Here is a 22500-nt window from a genome sequence, read left to right as displayed (position 1 = left end):
CCATGACTGCCATAACGTAAGCCGCCGCTGTGCGCGTATACCCGTTCCCCGTAGGGAGGAGCAAGCCGCCGCTTAGAGACGAAGCATAAAGTGTCCTCATTCCACATAGGGCAAGCTGGATGAATCCATTTTACCCAGGACGGCCGAAGCGGCGTGGACCAGGGGAGAACTGAACTTTATGCTTCACACCACAGTAAGTCTTCGTGTCCTCTTCCACATAGGGCAAGCTAGAACTAACTATCTTACCCAGGACTGCCGAAGCAGCGTGGACCAGGGGAGGAACACACTTTTCATAGAAACGTAAGGCATCCATGACTGCCATAGTGCGTAAGCCGCCGCTGTGCGCGTAAACCCGTTCCCCGTAGGGAGGAGTCAAGCCGCCGCTTAGAGACGAAGTATGAAGTGTCCTCTTCCACATAGGGCAACCTAGAATGAACTATCTTACCCAGGACCGCCGAAGCAGCGTGGACCAGGGGAGAACTGAACTTTATACTTCACACCACAGTATTGAGTAATGTGCCCTCTTCCACATAGGGCAAGCTGGAATGTTCCATTTTACCCAGGACGGCCGAAGCGGCGTGGACCAGTGGAGGACTACACAATCATGAGGTTTGATATCGACTTGTGTGTTTCAATAGGATACCGATGGTATGGTTTGAACCGATTTGATTTAGCCATTCTGAAGTCATCACTTGGTTGAAGCGCTGAACTAGGGAGGCATCGTTTACATATATATTGGTTTTCGCATGCTCTACTAGGTTAATGTCATGAGGTTGGCTATCGAGCATGCCCAAGTGATGACTTGATTGTGTGCTTGCTTGAATTCTTCACATTTCATACCATCGGTTAGTTGTCGAATCATTCCTCGATCATAACCTTCGTTCTTGGTTCATGTATGCTCTCTTCCACATAGGGCAAGCTAGAATTAACTATCTTACCCAGGACCGCCGAAGCAGCGTGGACCAGGGGAGAACTATACTTTGTCTTGTATGCCCTCTTCCACATAGGGCAAGCTAGAACTAACTATCTTACCCAGGACCGCCGAAGCAGCGTGGACCAGTGGAGGACTATACTTTGTTCATAACACCACAGTATTGAGTAATGTGCCCTCTTCCACATAGGGCAAGCTAGAATGAACTATCTTACCCAGGACCGCCGGAGCAGTGTGGACCAGTGGAGGACTACACAATCATGAGGTTTGATATCGACTTGTGTGTTTCAATAGGGTACCGATGGTATGTTTTGAACCGATTTGATTTAGCCATTCTGAAGTCATCACTTGGTTGAAGCGCTGAACTAGGGAGGGGCATCGTTTACATATATATTGGTTTTCGCATGCTCTACTAGGTTAATGTCATAGGGTTGGCTATCGAGCATGCCCAAGTGATGACTTGATTGTGTGCTTGCTTGAATTCTTCACATTTCATACCATCGGTTAGTTGTCGAATCATTCCTCGATCATAACCTTCGTTCTTGGTTCATGTATGCTCTCTTCCACATAGGGCAAGCTAGAATTAACTATCTTACCCAGGACCGCCGAAGCAGCGTGGACCAGGGGAGAACTATACTTTGTCTTGTATGCCCTCTTCCACATAGGGCAAGCTAGAATGAACTATCTTACCCAGGACCGCCGGAGCAGCGTGGACCAGTGGAGGACTATACTTTGTTCATTACACCACAGTATTAAGTATGGTGTCCTCTTCCACATAGGGCAAGCTAGAATTAACTATCTTACCCAGGACCGCCGAAGCAGTGTGGACCAGGGGAGGACTATACTTTATACTTCACACACTAGCCAAATTGAAGTCATCACTTGGTTGAAGCACTGAACTAGGGCGAGTCTATCGTTTACTTTGCATTGGGATAATACGCTGCATGCTCTCTTAGGTTAATGTCATGTGATTGGCTATAGAGCATGCCCAAGTGATGACTTTGTTTCAAGCTCAACAGGTAGGGTATTGAGTCCTCTTCCACATAGGGCAAGCTAGAATTAACTATCTTACCCAGGACCGCCGGAGCAGCGTGGACCAGGGGAGAACTATACTTTGTCTTGTATGCCCTCTTCCACATAGGGCAAGCTAGAACTAACTATCTTACCCAGGACTGCAAAGCAGCGTGGACCAGTGGAGGACTATACTTTGTTCATTACACCACAGTATTAAGTATGGTGTCCTCTTCCACATAGGGCAAGCTAGAACTAACTATCTTACCCAGGACCGCCGAAGCAGTGTGGACCAGGGGAGGACTATACTTTATACTTCACACACTAGCCATACTGAAGTCATCACTTGGTTGAAGCGCTGAACTACGGCGGGGTAATCGTTTACAGGTTATAATCATATAGCTGCATGCTCATTAGTAGATAATGGAATATTGTATGGCAATATGAGCATGCCCAAGTGATGACTTTGTTTCAAGCTCAACAGGTAGGGTATTGAGTCCTCTTCCACATAGGGCAAGCTAGAATGAACTATCTTACCCAGGACCGCCGGAGCAGCGTGGACCAGTGGAGGACTCAATACTTTATACTTCACACCACAGTATTGAGTACGACTTGCATAAAGCCCCTAATGAGAACCACGAGGGCTCTCTCAATGTAGAACCACGAGGGCTCTAGTACCGATTCTCTCGGTACGGCTTGGTCCGTGTTCCTTTATGCATGTACTCGCAGAAAGTCTCAACCCGGAGGTCTTGACTTTGATTGTCATAGTTGGACTACGACGGGGCATCCGACCATTGCTGATCGAACACCCCTGATTCACCATCTTTCGGGTAGGCGGTACGCGTACCTCCGGACGCGGAAGTCTCAACCCGGAGGTCTTGACTTTGATTGTCATAGTTGGACTACGACGGGGCATCCGACCATTGCTGATCGAACACCCCTGATTCATCATCTTTCGGGTAGGCGGTGCGCGCACCTCCGACGCGGAAGTCTCAACCCGGAGGTCTTGACTTTGTATTGTCATAGTTGGACTACGACGGGGTATCCGACTCATCGAATACCCCAGAAGCACACCATCTTTCGGGTAGGCGGTACGCGTACCTCCGGACGCGGAAAGTCTCAACCCGGAGGTCTTGACTTTGGTTGTCATAGTTGGACTATGACGGGGCATCCGACCATTGCTGATCGAACACCCCTGTTACACCATCTTTCGGATAGGCGGTGCGCGACACCACCGACGCGGAAAGTCTCAACCCGGAGGTCTTGACTTTGTATTGTTGGATAGTCCTCTTCCACTATAGGGCAAGCTGGAAATATTCCATTTTACCCAGGACTGCCGAGGCAGCGTGGACCAGGGGAGAACTTCACGGAATCTTCAGGCATCCATGATTGCCATAGTGCGTAAGCCGCCGCTGTGTGCGTCAACTCGTTCCCCGTGAGGAGGAGTCTAGCCGCCGCTAAAAGACGAAGCATTAAGTGTCCTCATTCCACTATAGGGCAAGCTAGAATGAACTATCTTACCCAGGACCGCCGAAGCAGCGTGGACCAGGCGAAGACTATACTTTATACTTCACACCACAGTATTGAGTACGACTTGCATAAAGCCCCTAATGAGAACCACGAGGGCTCTCTCAATGTAGAACCACGAGGGCTCTAGTACCGATTCTCTCGGTACGGCTTGGTCCGTGTTCCTTTATGCTTGTACTCGCGGAAAGTCTCAACCCGGAGGTCTTGACTTTGATTGTCATAGTTGGACTACGACGGGGCATCCGACCATTGCTGATCGAACACCCCTGATTCACCATCTTTCGGATAGGAGGTGCGCCCACCTCCGACGCGGAAGTCTCAACCCGGAGGTTCGGACTTAGAGTTTTTCCCATTTAAAAGTTTTTCTCTTAGCCATACTGAAGTCATCACTTGGTGAACGATTGAACTAGGGCGGGTTAATCGTTTATAGGTATCATGTGGTTTGCATGCTCTCTTAGGTTAAGGTCATGTGGTTGGCTATCGAGCATGCCCAAGTGATGACTTTGTTTCACGCTTGCTTGATTTCTTCAAGATTCCCTGTTATATAGTGTAATCATTCGAGAACAGGGAATCTTTGGTTTTGCTCAACAGGTATTGGATGTCAACTTGGTATCTAGATCGCATTAAGTCTCAACCCTTAGGTTCGGACTTGTATAGTGACATCTTGTTACGGTCTTGAGTCTCAACCCGCAGGTTCGGACTACTTAGTGTTTGATCGAATATAATATGGCAACTTGTGCCTAAGTCTCAACCCGCAGGTTCGGACTTCTGTTTATTTGGCCAATGTATGTATAAGGCAACTTGTGCCTAAGTCTCAACCCGCAGGTTCGGACTTGTGTATTTGTTCGAAGTCATGTATAAGGCAACGTGTGCCTAAGTCTCAACCCGCAGGTTCGGACTTGTTAGTGTTTCGTCAACTTTCATATGGCAACTTGTGCCTAAGTCTCAACCCGCAGGTTCGGACTTGTGTATTTGTTCGAAGTCATGTATAAGGCAACTTGTGCCTAAGTCTCAACCCGCAGGTTCGGACTTGTGTATTTGTTCGAAGTCATGTATAAGGCAACTTGTGCCTAAGTCTCAACCCGCAGGTTCGGACTTCATAGTGTTTCGTCAATGTTCATATGGCAACTTGTGCCTAAGTCTCAACCCGCAGGTTCGGACTTCTATAGTGTTTCGTCAATTATCATATGGCAACTTGTGCCGAAGTCTCAACCCGCAGGTTCGGACTTCTGGAAGGATCACTTGGCCACTAATGATCCTTCCGCAGGTTCACCTACGGAAACCTTGTTACGACTTTTACTTCCTCTAAATCATCAAGTTCGGTCAACTTCGATAAAGCAGACGCGGTTCACGAGGATCCAGCGAACGATCATCTCCAAAGACCTCACTAAATAATCCATCGGTAGTAGCGACGGGCGGTGTGTACAAAGGGCAGGGACGTATTCAACGCTGGCTGATGACCAGCACTTACTAGAAGTTCCGAGTTCATATGGACCATTGCAATCCATAATCCCTACTAAGTGAGTATTTGAGTGATTTCCCGTTCCTCTCGGAATAGGAGACACGCTGCTACCCACATTGTAGCACGCGTGTAGCCCAGAACATCTAAGGGCATCACGGACCTGTTATCGCTCGATCTCATTTTGCTAAACACAAATTGTCCTGCTAAGCAGCGTACCGTAAGTGCACTTGCGCACACGAACAGCGAAGGTGTCAGGTCATACTCCACCGAAAGGTCCTAACCCGTTCCAATCGGCATCGACGCATTAACGCTGACTGCGTTCTAGTTAGCATATGTGAGTCACGTTCGTTATCGGAATTAACCAGACAAATCAATCCACGAACTAAGAACGGCCATGCACCACTACCCTTAAATTTGAGAAAGAGCTATTAATCTGTCTCACCTCCATAAGTTCGGACCTGGTAAGTTTTCCCGTGTTGAGTCAAATTGAACCGCAAGCTCCATTTCATTGTGGTGCCCTTCCGTCAATTCCTTTAAGTTTCAACTTTGCAACCATACTTCCCCCGGAACCTGACTTTGGTTTCCCGGAAGCTACTGAGAGCACCTGGTTGTAGCGTCTCCCAATTGCTAGTTGGCATCGTTTACGGTTAGAACTAGGGCGGTATCTAATCGCCTTCGATCCTCTAACTTTCGTTCTTGATTAAAGAAAGCATCCTTGACAAATGCCTTCGCTTTAGTTAGTCTTACGACGGTCTACGAATTTCACCTCTCGCGCCGTAATACTAGTGTCCCCAACTACTTCTGTTAATCATTACCTCCGGTCTGAGTACAAACCAATGAAAGATTAGACCAAGGTCGTATTCCATTATTCCATGCAAGATTATTCTAGGGCGTTTGGGCACCCTGCTTTAACCACTCTAATTTGTTCAAGGTAAACGTGAGCGGTCGAGCTCTATGTTACACTTGCACCCGTTGAAGGGCACACCATGACACAGACTTGGTGCCCTACCACACCATTGAGTCGCAACCAGATTCCGACTTGGCCCACCGACCACGGGTTGACCGGGTCGGCGGAGCCGGACTGTGTTGGACAAGTATCAACTTCGAACGTTTTAACCGCAACAATTTTAATATACGCTAGTGGAGCTGGAATTACCGCGGCTGCTGGCACCAGACTTGCCCTCCACTTGATCCTCGTAGAAGGATTTATGCTCTACTCATTCCAATTATGAAACATCATTAAAGAGTTTCATATTGTTATTTCTCGTCACTACCTCCCCGTCCCGGGATTGGGTAATTTACGCGCCTGCTGCCTTCCTTGGATGTGGTAGCCATTTCTCAGGCTCCCTCTCCGGAATCGAACCCTGATTCCCCGTTACCCGTTGCAACCATGGTAGTCCTCTATACTACCATCCATAGTTGATAGGGCAGATATTTGCGAGATCTGTCGTCGGTGCGAGACCATACGATCAGCATCATTATCCAGACTTCAACTCAATGACACGGAGAACCCGCGATTGGTTTGACTAATAAGTGCACCAGTTCCCGCGAGGGTCCTGGCATGTTGCATGTATTAGCTCTAGATTTTCCACAGTTATCCAAGTAACTAGGTTGATGATCTCGTAAATTATAGCTGTTATACTGAGCCTTATGCGGTTTCACATTAAATCTGTTTGTACTTAGACATGCATGGCTTAACCTTTGAGACGAGCGTATATTACTGGTAGGATCAACCAGAATTCCGACTTTGCGTTCGAATGTTCATTGTCCCATTGCACCCGGAGGAGCAAACACCACGTTCTATATGTTGTCAAGTCCGGTAGCACACGGGAGGCGAGCCCCCGTGCGAACCTCATTGCCCTCGTATCACACACACCCGATGCACCGGACAGGCACTTGAGCGGCATTCGACTCCGCTAAGCGCTCGTGCGCCCGATTGTGCATGCGCTGACGGGGCCTTCATACCCCTACCACAGCGACCTTATGCCAAACTTCCATGAATACTTAGGTGAGCTGACAAGGGCCTTCATTTCCCTACCATCAACTAAAGGACACGCTAGGCGCGTCCGATCATTGCAACTGCGGGGCTTTCATACCCCAATCACCACAGTACGCAATTCACCAGAGTTTAATCACAACCCCCCCGGACATGGCACACTATTAACTTGCAACAAAACTTAGTGTGTGCCGGGCACATCGGTTCCACAAAATCATTCCCGATGTACCCCAATTGGGGTTGTGAACGCATCCATGGTCCTCTGACACACCCAACCAAGCGTGGATACTACATACCTCAAACACCCAGTACACTAACAGACAAATCAACATATGGTTGCTTTCCCCCAGACATTTGCCAATCACTTGGCACCCGGACGGGAACTCGCTCCTGATTGCGCCATTGCCACCCATTTGCCAAGAGCGAGTTCTGTATGTAGATTTAATTTGGAAAGACAACCGTGTACTGGATATTCTATCCGACGATAACAGATGACGAGTACGAGACTCGACTACACTCACGGATAATACATTTTGGGTCGAGATTGCTTTCGGGGTTTTCGATTGGTCTTGCGCTTGTAAACGTATAACTTTGACTTGTGGTAACCTCGGTATGTTAGTCGATCACGTGGTTGTGAACTGGGTAAGGGTGGGCAATCTGTTCACTTGCACTCTGGGTAGGAATATGGTGAGCGCTATAGGTTAAAGATCATGGTATGGTTCCATCGTGATGACTTTCGTTAGATAGTAGGATGTTTGGATAGTTATAACGTTTTTGGCCATTTGTTCATAGTGTTCGGTCCATTGAGGAATTCGATTGGTCTTTGCTTCACACACGTGGTCGATCACTTGGATGTGAACTAGGGTGAGATTAAGGTGTTCACTAGTGCTCTTCGGTTTTGGATCAGTAATGAGCACTTGATTGGTTTCGCATAATATGTATCCATAGTGATGACTCTTTCCAGCTTAAGATTTCGTTACCAGTTTCGAATCCTCCCCACGTTCGCTTTTACTTGGTTAGGTTTTCGAGTGTAGATTTGAAAGCAATCTCATGTATGTATCCCATCTGATATAAGCCACTGACAGTTCATGTCACCTCGTTCAACTCTCGCTGGGTCACAGAAGTATGTTACTGCGCCCATTATCCCTACTCGGATAGGTTCGGTTCGTTCGTTTTATACTACGGTGAGTAAACTCAATTTGTGCATCGCATAGCCATGGAAAGCAAGCTTTCGCGGGCCTCTTCGACTGTTTTGATACGAGCTGTGCCCGTGATGCTTGTCATCCCAGGATACTAGACCCCTTTGGACGACCGCATGACCATCAGAAAGTAAATTCCACGTTCGGTTTATTTGCTACTTCCACCGTTCTAGTACTATGGGGTTGGAACCCCTAACATAAAGTATCTATGTAGAACCACGAGGGCTCTCAATGTAGAACCACAAGGGCTCTAGTACCGATTCTCTCGGTACGCTTGGTCCGTGTTCCTTTATGTTTGTACTCTTGTGTGTATAAAATTCATGTTCGATTTGGGATATTTGCTACTTTCACCTGTGCGCTGTGTATAACTACGGAGAAACTCAATTTGTGCATCGCATAGCCATGGAAAGCAAGCTTTCGCGGGCCTCTTCGACTGTTTTGATACGAGACTGTGCCCGTGATGCTTGTCATCCCAGGATACTAGACCCCTTTGGACGACCGCATGACCAACAGAATGTAAATTCCAGTTCGTTTTTGGATATTTGCTACTGTCACCGTTTGAGTACTATGGGGCTTGAACCCCTAACATAAAGTCTTTGTGTAGAACCACGAGGGCTCTATAGTACCGATTCTCTCGGCACGCTTGGTCCGTGTTCCTTTATGTTCGTACTCTTGTGTGTATAATATACATGTTCGGTTTGGGATATTTGCTACTTTCACCTGGGTCCCGTTCTTCATACAAGTCTGCCTTGCTAATGTGGTAACTTTATAGTGTAGTTCTGACATCCCAATTTTGGGACTTAGCCGATTTTTCATGAATTTCCATATGACCCATAGGGTCCCTTTCTTCATACAAGCTTGCCTAGGGCGATCGGTCAAAACTTGTCTTACTATTCGATTGGTCTTCGCAGTTTCACCCTAGGCAATTCGCCTAGGTCTGTCTTCTTGAGGAGGCCAAAACCCGAAATAAGGAGGTCTGGCCGACCCTGAAACCTCCCCTGTCTTAACTACACTAACCCGATTTTTCAGGGTCCTCAGCGCCATACAACTTTGCCTAGGTCACTTATACTCTTGACTTAGGCCATCTGACTTGGTCCGTGTTTCTTCCTAGGGTTCACCTAGGTACTTTGCCTTGCTTGATGTGGTAACTTTTTAGTGTAGTTCTGACATCCCAATTTTGGGACTTAGCCGATTTTTCATGAATTTCCATATGACCCTAAGGGTCCCTTTCTTCATACAAGCTTGCCTAGGGCGATCGGTCAAAACTTGTCTTACTATTCGATTGGTCTTCGCAGTTTCACCCTAGGCAATTCGCCTAGGTCTGTCTTCTTGAGGAGGCCAAAACCCGAAATAAGGAGGTCCAGCCGACCCTGAAACCTCCCCTGTCTTAACTACACTAACCCGATTTTTCAGGGTCCTCAGCGCCATACAACTTTGCCTAGGTCACTTATACTCTTGACTTAGGCCATCTGACTTGGTCCGTGTTTCTTCCTAGGGTTCACCTAGGTACTTTGCCTTGCTTGATGTGGTAACTTTATAGTGTAGTTCTGACATCCCAATTTTGGGACTTAGCCGATTTTTCATGAATTTCCATATGACCCTAAGGGTCCCTTTCTTCATACAAGCTTGCCTAGGGCGATCGGTCAAAACTTGTCTTACTATTCGATTGGTCTTCGCACTTTCACCCTAGGCAGTTTGCCTAGGTGTAGCTTCTTGAGGAGGTCAAAACCCAAAATAAGGAGGTTCAGCCGACCCAAAAACCTCCCCTGTCTGAACTACACTAACCCGATTTTTCAGGGTCCTCAGCGCCATACAACTTTGCCTAGGTCACATGTACTCTTGACTTAGGCCATCTGACTTGGTCCGTGTTTCTTCTTAGGGTTCACCTAGGTACTTTGCCTTGCTTGATGTGGTAACTTTTTAGTGTAGTTCAGACATCCCAATTTTGGGACTTAGCCGATTTTTCATGGATTTTCCATATGACCCATAGGGTCCCTTTCTTCATACAAGCTTGCCTAGGGCGATCGGTCAAAACTTGTCTTACTATTCGATTGGTCTTCGCACTTTCACCCTAGGCAGTTTGCCTAGGTGTAGCTTCTTGAGGAGGTCAAAACCCAAAATAAGGAGGTTCAGCCGACCCAAAAACCTCCCCTGTCTGAACTACACTAACCCGATTTTTCAGGGTCCTCAGCGCCATACAACTTTGCCTAGGTCACTTGTACTCTTGACTTAGGCCATCTGACTTGGTCCGTGTTTCTTCTTAGGGTTCACCTAGGTACTTTGCCTTGCTTGATGTGGTAACTTTTTAGTGTAGTTCAGACATCCCAATTTTGGGACTTAGCCGATTTTTCATGTATTTCCATATGACCCATAGGGTCCCTTTCTTCATACAAGCTTGCCTAGGGCGATCGGTCAAAACTTGTCTTACTATTCGATTGGTCTTCGCACTTTCACCCTAGGCAGTTTGCCTAGGTGTAGCTTCTTGAGGAGGTCAAAACCCAAAATAAGGAGGTTCAGCCGACCCAAAAACCTCCCCTGTCTAAACTACACTAACCAGATTTTTCAGGGTCCTCACCGTCATACAACTTTGCCTAGGTCACTTGTTCTCTTGACTTAGGCCATCTGACTTGGTCCGTGTTTCTTCCTAGGGTTCACCTAGGTACTTTGCCTTGCTTGGTGTGGTAACATTTGAGTGTAGTTCTGACATCCCCATTTTGGGACTTAGCCGATTTTTCGTAAAATACCATATGACCCATCAGGGTCCTTGCCTTCATATAAGTTTGCCTTGCTTGGTGTGGTAACATTTGAGTGTAGTTCTGACATCCCCATTTTGGGACTTAGCCGATTTTTCGTAAAATACCATATGACCCATCAGGGTCCTTTGCTTCATATAAGTTTGCCTTGCTTGGTGTGGTAACATTTGAGTGTAGTTTCGACATCCCCATTTTGGGACTTAGCCGATTTTTCGTAAATTACCATATGACCCATCAGGGTCCTTTGCTTCATATAAGTTTGCCTTGCTTGGTGTGGTAACATTTGAGTGTAGTTCTGACATCCCCATTTTGGGACTTAGCCGATTTTTCGTAAAATACCATATGACCCATCAGGGTCCTTTGCTTCATATAAGTTTGCCTTGCTTGGTGTGGTAACATTTGAGTGTAGTTTCGACATCCCCATTTTGGGACTTAGCCGATTTTTCGTAAAATACCATATGACCCATCAGGGTCCTTTGCTTCATATAAGTTTGCCTTGCTTGGTGTGGTAACATTTGAGTGTAGTTCTGACATCCCCATTTTGGGACTTAGCCGATTTTTCGTAAAATACCATATGACCCATCAGGGTCCTTTTCTTCATATAAGTTTGCCTTGCTTGGTGTGGTAACATTTGAGTGTAGTTCTGACATCATCATTTTGGGACTTAGCCGATTTTTCGATCCATACCATATGACCCATAAGGGTCCTTTTCTTCATATAAGTTTGCCTTGCTTCATGTAGTAACATATGAGTGTAGTTCTGACATCCCCATTTTGGGACTTAGCCGATTTTTCGATCAATTCCATATGACCCATCAGGGTCCTTTCCTTCATATAAGTTTCCCAAGACTTAGTGTTTTTTACCTTTGGACACCAATATCACCCTTACGGGTATCTTTGATCTTCGCACCATGTATTGACCAAATGTAGGTCTTGCTATGCCAAACTTATAATTGTTCGACACCAAGTCTCTATCTTGAACCATTAAGGCTCTAACTTGCACCAATTGCTTGGTACTCTTGGTCCGTGTTTCATCGCATACTGACTTCTTGACTTAGTGCTTTTTTCCTTTGGACACCAATATCACCCTTGCGGGTATCTTTGATCTTCTCACTTTGTATTGACCGAATGTAGGTCTTGCCATGCCAAACATATAATTGTTCTACACCAAGTCTCTATCTCGTACCGCCAGCTCGGTACATTCGATAAACCTGCCCTTAAGGCACCCGGGACTTAGTCATTTTTTCACATTTTTCATGATTTTGAGGCAACTTTTCTCGACTTTGCCACCTTATATCACCAAGATCCTTTCCCTTTAGCGCTTCACTCTGTTCGTATGATATTTAGCGCTGACTATCACCTTTCTATCGCTGACCTCAACTTCTTATTCGGTGCCATAGAGCCAGAGATATTTGGTGTATGCTGTTATAAGGGAAGTTTGTCACTTTTTCAAAGGCCCACTTTGGGACGCCCATATCTCACCTTCACGTATCTTCGATCTTCTTGTCGTCTATGGACGAAACTTAGGTCTTGTATTGGCCAACTTATAAATGTTCTACGGCCAAGCCGTATCTCTTACCGCCAGCCCGGTATTCATGGACTTAGTCGGATTTTCGCCTCTCGTGGTAACAATTTCTGACTTTGACTCACAATAACACCCGAACGGTCACATGCTAGCGCTTTGCTTGGTAGGAATTATAGTTAGCGCTACCTTTTCTCTTTCCATCGATACCTTGTTCGTTCCATTCCATGCCATACAGCCGAAGTTATGATGTTTCCCGTTTTCCATATCATGTGGAGCTTATGCTCTGGGAAAACCATCTAACACCTGTACCACCCTTTTGGGTACCACCGATCTCGTCACTATGTTCGGGCCAAATATAGGTTATAACATGCCCAACATATAATTGTTCTACACCAAGTCTCTATCTCTTACCGCCTGCTCGGTATTTTACTCGTAAGTCCAAATTTCACAACTTGTACTTTTTGGCCCAATGTACTCGAGTTTCAATTTTGGTAACATTTTTCGACTTTGACACTTAATAACTTCCAAATCATGCTAGTTAGCGCTTTGCTTTCTTCTAGTCGTATCTAGCGCTGGGAGTTACCTTTCCAAAACATATCCTAGCTTAACAATCCATGCCATACAGCCGGAGCTATACGGTGCACAAGTCAAATCCATTTTAGCCATGTTTCATTTTTGCCAATTTTTGACCACTCGTATCACCCTTCCAGAGTGGTCCGATCTTCTCGCTGTCTATGGACGACTTTTAGGTCTCGTAGAGGCAAACTTATAAGTATTCTACGTCAACCCGCTATCTCTTACCGCCTGCTCGGTATTCTTGGTCTTGTGTGATTTTTGGAAATTTTGGTATTATTTTTCCACTTTGTCGCTTAATAACTCAGTTTTGCTCAACACTTAGCGCTTCGGTTGTTTGGGATTATAGTTAGCGCTCGGTTCGACCTTTCCAACACTGATCTTAGCTTGTCGATCCGTTCCATACAGCCTGAGTTATTCGCGATACCGTGTTTCAACCCATTTCTCAAGTCTCGTTTTGGTCCAACTTTGAACCAGCCATATCACCCTGATGGGTACCTCCGATCTTCTCGCTCTATATTGGCCAAAGTTAGGTCTTGTGGTAACGTACTTATGATTGTTCTACGCCGTGTTCGTAGCTCTTATCGTTCGCCCGCTATTTTCGATCATAAGGTGAATTTTCGCCTCTAAACCACCATTTTTCACCTTTGCCCTCTAATATGACCGACTTGCTCAACACCTAGCGCTTCGCTTGGTAGGACACATAGCTAGCGCTCGTCAAGACCTTTCCAACGCATATCCAAGCTTTCCGATCCGAGCCATACAGCCTGAGCTATAGGCGATACCGTTTTTCCCATTTTCTTGGTCACATGCACTTTAGGGTACCCCTTTTTGCCTTTGACCCTTAATACCTCCTCCGGGTCACTAGTAGGTGCTCAGCTTGGTAGGAAACATAGCTAGAGCAGGCCTTCACCTTTCCAAAACTGCCTCAAGTGTACCGATCCGACATCTAGAACCAAAGTTATGGTCATTCCTATCATGCTCTACTTTCATGGTCAACCTCCACCAAGCACACCTAGGTTGGACCAACTTTCACCAACTCATCTCGAACCCCAAATTTGCTTCGACCTACTAGGTTTCCCTAGTAAAGTGGTCAAAACATCCATTACAACACGACTGGTCTTTCTGGTGGTCGACCTAGGCGACTTTGTTCGACGACCACCACCCCATGGAACTAAAAGACGTCCCTTGATACGGACCACCGATACATTTTCCGGCCTGTCTAAACTACACTCATCGAAATTTTTTTGGGTCCCCACCGTCATACAAGTTTGCCTAGGTCAAGTTTTTCTTCCGGATCGGCCGCGGACCTCACTTTTCATTATCTAGGGAGGCCATAGGGCCCCAAAAGGGGTTTTTTAAAATTTTCGACACTTTCGACTTTGGTCGGATTTTTTCCGATTTTGGTCCGACCTAGGGACTTGGTGGTCCAAGGAGCCTCGGGACCAAACTTTTTTCTCAGGGGTCCCTACCTCCATACAACTTTGCCTAGGTCAATTTTTTGTTCCAAATCGACCGCGGATTTCACTTTTCAATATCTGGGGCTCGTGTAGAGTCCGAATATGAGGTTTTCTCATTTTTCGACATTTTCGACTTTTTTCGACTTTTTTCGGGTTTTTCGACCTAGGGGTCCGCCGAACAAATTTTGGGTCAAAAATTTTTATTGAACTAGTCGAAAGTACGCAAAAAGATAAGACTTTTTGCCGAAGACACCATGCCCCGGAACCGACTCCTTCCCCTTCAAAATAGGGGACAAACGTGATTTTTGAAACTTTTCCTTAGGGAGCCCAAGACTTAGAAAATTTTCAAATTCTCGATTTTTCGATTGCGAGCTAGCGCTTTGCGGTCTTCGGCAATGTTGTAGATCTCGACGAGATAAAACTTTTTGGTCAAGGGACATTTTGCCCTCCGACCCCTCCTTCCCCCCGCAAATCGCCCCCCAAAGTGCAATTTTTGCATTTTCACCTCTTTGCATGTACTGTTCGGCCCAAATGGCCACTTTCTATGGGTCTGAGCGCTTTGCGGTCTTCGGCAAACTTTTAGAGCGTACCAAGCCCTAATTATAATTGTTCTACACCAACTTCGTACCTCTTCATCCCTGGCCGCTATTCGCGTACCAAGGTAATTTTTGTTCATTTTATCAACATTTTTCATCTTTGACTGTTTATATCGGCCTTGCCATGAACCGATAGCGCTTCGCTGTGTTCTAACGTAAGTTAGTACTGCTCAATACCTTTCCAAATCATGTCTTAGATTGTCATTTGCTTGCATACAGCCGGAGCTATGAGCGATACCGTAAAAAGTACCGAAACTTGGAAAAATCCTTTGATCGCCCATATCCCCCCTTTGGGGACCAGATATCGAAAAAAGGTCTTATTCAAAAAGTTGCGCCTTAACGTGTTCTAGTTATGCCTAGAACATTTCACTTCGCTAGCTGGCCTGCAACTTAGCCGTAATTGGGATTTTAGGGTGTTCATGGAGGGCCCATTTCCTGCGACTTGGTATCTTTTGGGCCCTATGTTTCTCTAATATCTCCACAAGTTTTCCAGATAGCTTTCTCATACTTTCAGGGTGCCTAGAACACCTCAAGACCTTTCCAACGCTATGCCGTTTGCCTCGCTCGGACATCTACAGCCGAAGTTATTCGAGGTACACGGTACCTTACCCTGTTTTCTCAGTACTTGGTCGAAAATTTCGATCAGCCATATGACCGACTTGGACAACCCTGAGCGGGTTGGCCCCATATAACTAAACTTTTGTCTCTTGTAGGCAAACTTATAAATGTTCTACGTCAACTCGCTATCTCGTACCGCCTTGACGGTATACTTGGTCCAAGGGCCATTTCCAGCGACTTGGTCGCAATTTCGCTCTAAGTTTCGCTAATACCTTCGTCCGTGGACATGGTGATTTTTTGTTCGTATTTTTCCTTGATAGTCCCACTCAAGACTATTCCATACCAGAGCCAAGCGTCCCGCTAAGTGCCATACAGCCTGAGCAGTAATTCATGAAAGGTACCTATACCAGTTTTTGCCATACTTGGGTACAAACTTTGTATCGCCCATATCTCCACTTTGGAGGCCAGCCAGCACCTTTGCCCCATATACTTTTTTCTTGGTCATACCATGCACTAAATATAATTGTTCTACGCCAACTTGCTATCTCTTCTCTAACTTGCCGTTATTCTTGGTCCAAGTCCCATTTCATTCGTTTTCGGACCCATTTTGCTATATGTTTCACTAATAGCTTCGGCCATGGACAAGCTGATATTCTGTTTGTATTTTTGCTTGATAGTCCCACTCAAGACCATTCCAAAACACACCGCAACTTGTCGCTCGGTGGCAAACTGACCGAGTTATAATTCATGAAAGGTACCTCTTCTTGGTACACCACATGGTCGGCCCAAACCATAAACCGACCAAACGACCGACTTGGAGCACCCTGACCGGGTAGCCCCCATATAATGAAAGTTGCGTCTCTACACGCCCAACTTATGAATATTCTACGCCAAGTCGCTATCTCTTACCGGTAAGCCGGTATTCACCATCCAAGGGTGATTTTGGTCAAGTGCCATTTCCTGCGACTTGGTCCCCGAATTGGACCATCATCACCTAATATCTCCGTGGTCTTTCAACTCAGCCTCATAAAACTTTCAGGGTAGATAGGTCTCCCCAAGACCTTTCCAACGGTGAGCCGTTTGCCTCGCTCGGCCATCTACAGCCGAAGTTATTAATGGTACTTGGTACCTTACCCTGTTTTTTCCATACTTGTTCGTACTTGGGTACAAACTTTGGATCGCCCATATCTCCACTTTGGAGGCCAGCTAGCACCTTGGCCCCATATACTTTTTTGTTGGTCATGCCATGCACCAAATATAATTGTTCTACGCCAACTTGCTATCTCTTCTCCAACTTGCCGTTATTCTTGGTCCAATTCCCATTTCATTCGTTTTTGGACCCATTTTGCTATATGTTTCACTAATAGCTTCGGCCATGGACAAGCTGATTTTCGATTGGTATTTTTCCTTGATAGTCCCACTCAAGACCATTCCAAAACACACCGCAGCTTGTCGCTCGGTGGCAAACTGACCAAGTTATAATTCATGAAAGGTACCTCAACTTGGCACACCACGTGGTCCGCCCAAACCATAAACCAACCAAACGACCGACTTGGAGCACCCTGACCGGGTTGGCCCCATATAATAAAAGTTGCGTCTCTACACGCCCAACTTATGAATATTCTACGCCAAGTCGCTATCTCTTACCGGTAAGCCGGTATTCACCTTCCAAGGGTGATTTTGGTCAAGCGCCATTTCCTGCGACTTGGTCCCCGAATTGGACCATCATCACCTAATATCTCCGTGGTCTTTCAACTCAGCCTCATGAAACTTTCAGGGTAGATAGGTCTCCCCAAGACCTTTCCAACGGTGAGCCGTTTGCCTCGCTCGGCCATCTACAGCCGAAGTTATTAATGGTACTTGGTACCTTACCCTGTTTTTTCCATACTTGTTCGTACTTGGGTACAAACTTTGGATCGCCCATATCTCCACTTTGGAGGCCAGCCAGCACCTTGGCCCCATATACTTTTTTGTTGGTGATACCATGCACCAAATATAGTTGTTCTACGCAAGCTTGCTATCTCTTCTCCAACTTGCGGTTATTTTTGACTCAAGTCCCATTTCCATAGTTTTTGGTACCAATTTGCTCTATGTTTCGCTAATAGCTTCGCCCAAGGACTTTGTGATTTTTTGTTCGCATTTTTCCTAATAGTCCCACTCAAGACTATTCCAAATCACACCTTAGCTTGTCGCTCAGTGCCATACAGCCAGAGTTTTAATTCATGAAAGGTACATCACCTTGGTACATCACGTGGTCGGTCCAAACCATCAACCAACCATATGACCGACTTCGAGTCGAGCTAGCGGCTACGCTCAATATAATGAAATGCGTGTCTTGATGCGGGCTACTGACGGTCTGAACAATGTAGCTCGCTAGCTCGTCTCTAAACTTGTGTTTTGGTCGAATATTGGGTGTTCATGTACCACTTCGGGTAACATGGACTTTGGTGCAACTTTACCACTTGTGCACTTAATAACTTCCCGGTCATTCAAGTCTTTGCCTTCATACTTTCAGGGTAGTTAGGTCTCGTCGAGACCTTTCCATACATATGCCAAACTCATCGATCGGACATCTATAGCCCGAGTTATTCGCGGTACACCGTACCTTACCCTGTTTTTTCCTCAATTGGGTACAAACCTTGGAACACCCATATCGCCCCTTTAGAGACTAGCTGGCACGTTGGCCTCATATAATGATAAGTGCACCTCAACTAGGGCTACTGACGGTCAGAACATTTCAACTTGCTAGCTCGGGCCCACACTTGTGTTTTTCTCGAATATATGGTTCAAGTGTGCCACTTTGGGCACTTTTGGACATTTTGTCCCCACACAACTTTCTTGCCTTGGTAGATAGGGTCTTGTGATCTTGGGCAAAAAGATGCACCAAGATAAAGTCTAACTTTCGTTCTTGTACCGCAAAGCGCTATCTCAAACACCCGAGGAGATAGAAAGTGATTATGTTCGGTATATCGGTCTTCCATGGCCTACTATGGTAAACCCCTGCAGGTATGCAACCGAAGGTGCTTGGTACATGTATTTGGTGCAATATCGGTGCAAAGTAGGTGTTTCCTTGATCGGGCTATAACTTTCTTGGTTGATGTTGGATTGCTTTGCGGTCTTCGGGGGATAGTTAGGGAACATGTTGGCCAACATTTCCTTATTCCTCAGCCTGGCCGTACCTCTTACCGTCTAGGCGGTATACATGCTCTAAGTTGGAACTTGTGTTCCTTTGGGTAACTTCTCTGACTTTGACGCTTAATAACTTTCGTTCATATGCAGTCTAAGCTCTGCAACTCTCAGGAAAGCTAGTACTACTCATTTCCTTTCCATATCAGTCTTTGGCTTGTCGATCCGATGTCTACAGCCTTACTTATTCACGTTCCCTGTGAAGGTAGGTTTTTGCCCATTTTCCAGTTCATGTGGTAACATTCCCAGACTTTGCCGGCTTTCTCTTCATGTGGTAACTTGCTTGCTCATGTGGTAACTTGGAAGTGTATTTCTGACAGACCCAATCTGGGACTTAGCCGATTTTTCTCTGCATATTATATGGATCCATCACTAGGCCATCTTGCTTGCTCATGTGGTAACTTGGAAGTGTATTTCTGACAGACCCAATCTGGGACTTAGCCGATTTTTCTCTTCATATCATATGGATCCATCACTAGGCCATCTTGCTTGCTTGTGTGGTAACTTGATAGTGTATGTCTGACAGACCCAATCTGGGACTTAGCCGATTTTTCTCTTCATATCATATGGATCCATCACTAGGCCATCTTGCTTGCTTGTGTGGTAACTTGGAAGTGTATTTCTGACAGACCCAATCTGGGACTTAGCCGATTTTTCTCTTCATATTATATGGATCCTGGACTTAGCCGATTTTTCTCTTCATATCATATGGATCCATCACTAGGCCATCTTGCTTGCTTGTGTGGTAACTTGGAAGTGTATTTCTGACAGACCCAATCTGGGACTTAGCCGATTTTTCTCTTCATATTATATGGATCCTGGACTTAGCCGATTTTTCTCTTCATATCATATGGATCCATCATTAGGCCATCTTGCTTGCTTGTGTGGTAACTTGATAGTGTATTTCCGACAGACCCAATCTCGGACTTAGCCGATTTTTCTCTTCATATTATATGGTTCCATCACTAGGCCATCTTGCTTGCTTGTGTGGTATCTTGAAAGTGTATGTCTGACAGACCCAATCTCGGACTTAGCCGATTTTTCTCTTCATATAATATGGATCCTGGACTTAGCCTGTTATTAGGTTATTATATATGGATCCTGGACTTAGCCGATTATTAGGTTATTATATATGGATCCTGGACTTAGCCGATTTTTCTCTTCATATAATATGGATCCGGGACTTAGCCGATTATTAGGTTATTATATATGGATCCTGGACTTAGCCGATATTTCTCTTCATATAATATGGATCCGGGACTTAGCCAATTTTTCTCTTCATATAATATGGATCCGGGACTTAGCCGATTTTTCTCTTCATATAATATGGATCCGGGACTTAGCCAATTTTTCTCTTCATGTGGTAACGTATGCCAATCGCTCACAAGTCATGGGATAAGGGTACTTGTGTTCTTCCATCTTCTAAGTCCCGCACGGGGACATCGTGATCGCCCCAAGTCCGGAATAGCGCCAAGTCAAGCCCCACGGTGGCCGTGCAGGACCTGTTAGCGGCGGCCCCACTGACAGCACTAATCCGGACTTAGAAATTATATCTTTCTAATCGAACACCACACACGCAACACCACCATACCACCATCTCCTTGCAAGTACCTAAGTACCCGCAACTCCATGGTGAAGGCAATGTCACTCCATCACCAACCTCTTTGCATTGCAAGCACTTGCGTACCTACAACACTCCGAAGAAGGCAACGGCGCGCGATGCTCGACTCCACACACCTCACCACACCACACCACCGATGGCCAGCCAGCCAGCCAGCCCAGCTAAGGGCTAACCCACCAACCAACCACCAATGGCCTAGGCCAGCCGGATCCCACCTTCAAGTCCAAGCACAGCCAAGTGCAAGTACCGCCAAGTGTTCACCAACCAACCATCACACCAGGTCAGCCGGCCAGTACCCACCTTCAAGTGCCATTACCCTCGGGTGCAAGCCCAATCAAGTGTTAACCAACCAACCCGGCCAAGGCAGCCAACAGGCCGGCACCCTACAGCACCGACCCGCCATCACCACCTCAACCGTTGACCATGCAAGTGGCCTCGGACAACAGGTGACACCCGAAGTACATCCGAAGAACGTATATCAAGTGTTTGCTCACCAAGTCCTCAACCAACCCCAAGTACCCGGAGGTACCCAGAGTGTTGGATCCGCCAACCCGTCCCGGCACTCCAAGTCCTTGCGAACCCAAAGTGTTTGCCCGGTAGGGCCATTGTATCACAACGCTTGCGACCATGCAAGTGGCCTCGAACAAGGTGACAGGGGTATCTTCACCAAGTTCTCAACCAACCCCAAGTACCCGGAGGTACCCAGAGTGTTGGGTCCGCCAACCACTACCAGCACTCCAAGTCCTCGCGAACATAAAGTGTTTGCCCGGTAGGGCCATTAGACCACAACGCTTGCTAACCATGCAAGTGGTCTCGGACAACAGGTGACACCCGAAGTACATCCGGAGAGTGTACAACAAGTGTTTGTTCACCAAGTCCTCAACCAACCCCAAGTACCCGGAGGTACCCAGAGTGTTGGGTCCGCCAACCACTACCAGCACTCCAAGTCCTCGCGAACATAAAGTGTTTGCCCGGTAGGGCCATTAGACCACAACGCTTGCTAACCATGCAAGTGGTCTCGGACAACAGGCGATACCCGAAGTACATCCGAAGAGTGTATATCAAGTGTTTGTTCACCAAGTCCTCAACCAACCCCAAGTACCCGGAGGTACCCAGAGTGTTGGATCCGCAAACCCGTCCCGGCACTCCAAGTCCTTGCGAACCCAAAGTGTTTGCCCGGTAGGGCCATTGTATCACAACGCTTGCTACCATGCAAGTGGCCTCGGACAACAGGTGACACCCGAAGTACATCCGGAGAGTGTACAACAAGTGTTTGTTCACCAAGTCCTCAACCAACCCCAAGTACCCGGAGGTACCCAGAGTGTTGGATCCGCCAACCCGTCCCGGCACTCCAAGTCCTTGCGAACCCAAAGTGTTTGCCCGGTAGGGCCATTGAATCACAACGCTTGCTAACCATGCAAGTGGTCTCGGACAACAGGTGACACCCGAAGTACATCCGGAGAGTGTATATCAAGTGTTTGTTCACCAAGTCCTCAACCAACCCCAAGTACCCGGAGGTACCCAGAGTGTTGGATCCGCCAACCCGTCCCGGCACTCTAAGTCCTTGCGAACCCAAAGTGTTTGCCCGGTTGGGCCATTAGATCACAACGCTTGCTAACCATGCAAGTGGTCTGGAGTATAGGTGATACTGACATACCACCGAGATGGTACATCTAGTATTGGGTCACCAAAACCAAACCAACCCCAAGTATCAACCCGGCATACTCAGAGTGATGGATCCGCCAACCCGTCCCGGCACTCCAAGTCCTTGACGAACCGAAAGTGTTTGCCCGGTAAGGCCATTAGATCACAACGCTTGCTACCCCACGGCGAGCTAAACATGCAAGTGGTCTTAGGCAACAGGTGACACCCGAAATTCATCCGAAGATGGAATATCAAGTGTTTAATCACCAAGCCAGCATCCAAACACCAAGTACCCCGGGAGGACCCGATGCGTTGCGACCATCTCCAAGTTCTTGACGAACCCGCAGTGAAAGGCGGTAAGGCCTCTGGGCCGCAACGCTCGCATGTGTTAACCCGCAAACACCACTGACCGGTCGGTCCACCGCAAGGGTGGGTCCAACTAGTCCACACACGGTATGC

The sequence above is a fragment of the Anopheles ziemanni genome, assembly GCF_943734765.1.
Source record: "Anopheles ziemanni chromosome X unlocalized genomic scaffold, idAnoZiCoDA_A2_x.2 X_unloc_44, whole genome shotgun sequence".
In the NCBI taxonomy this organism is placed as follows: Eukaryota; Metazoa; Arthropoda; class Insecta; order Diptera; family Culicidae; genus Anopheles; species Anopheles ziemanni.
This window is presented reverse-complemented; position numbering follows the sequence as displayed.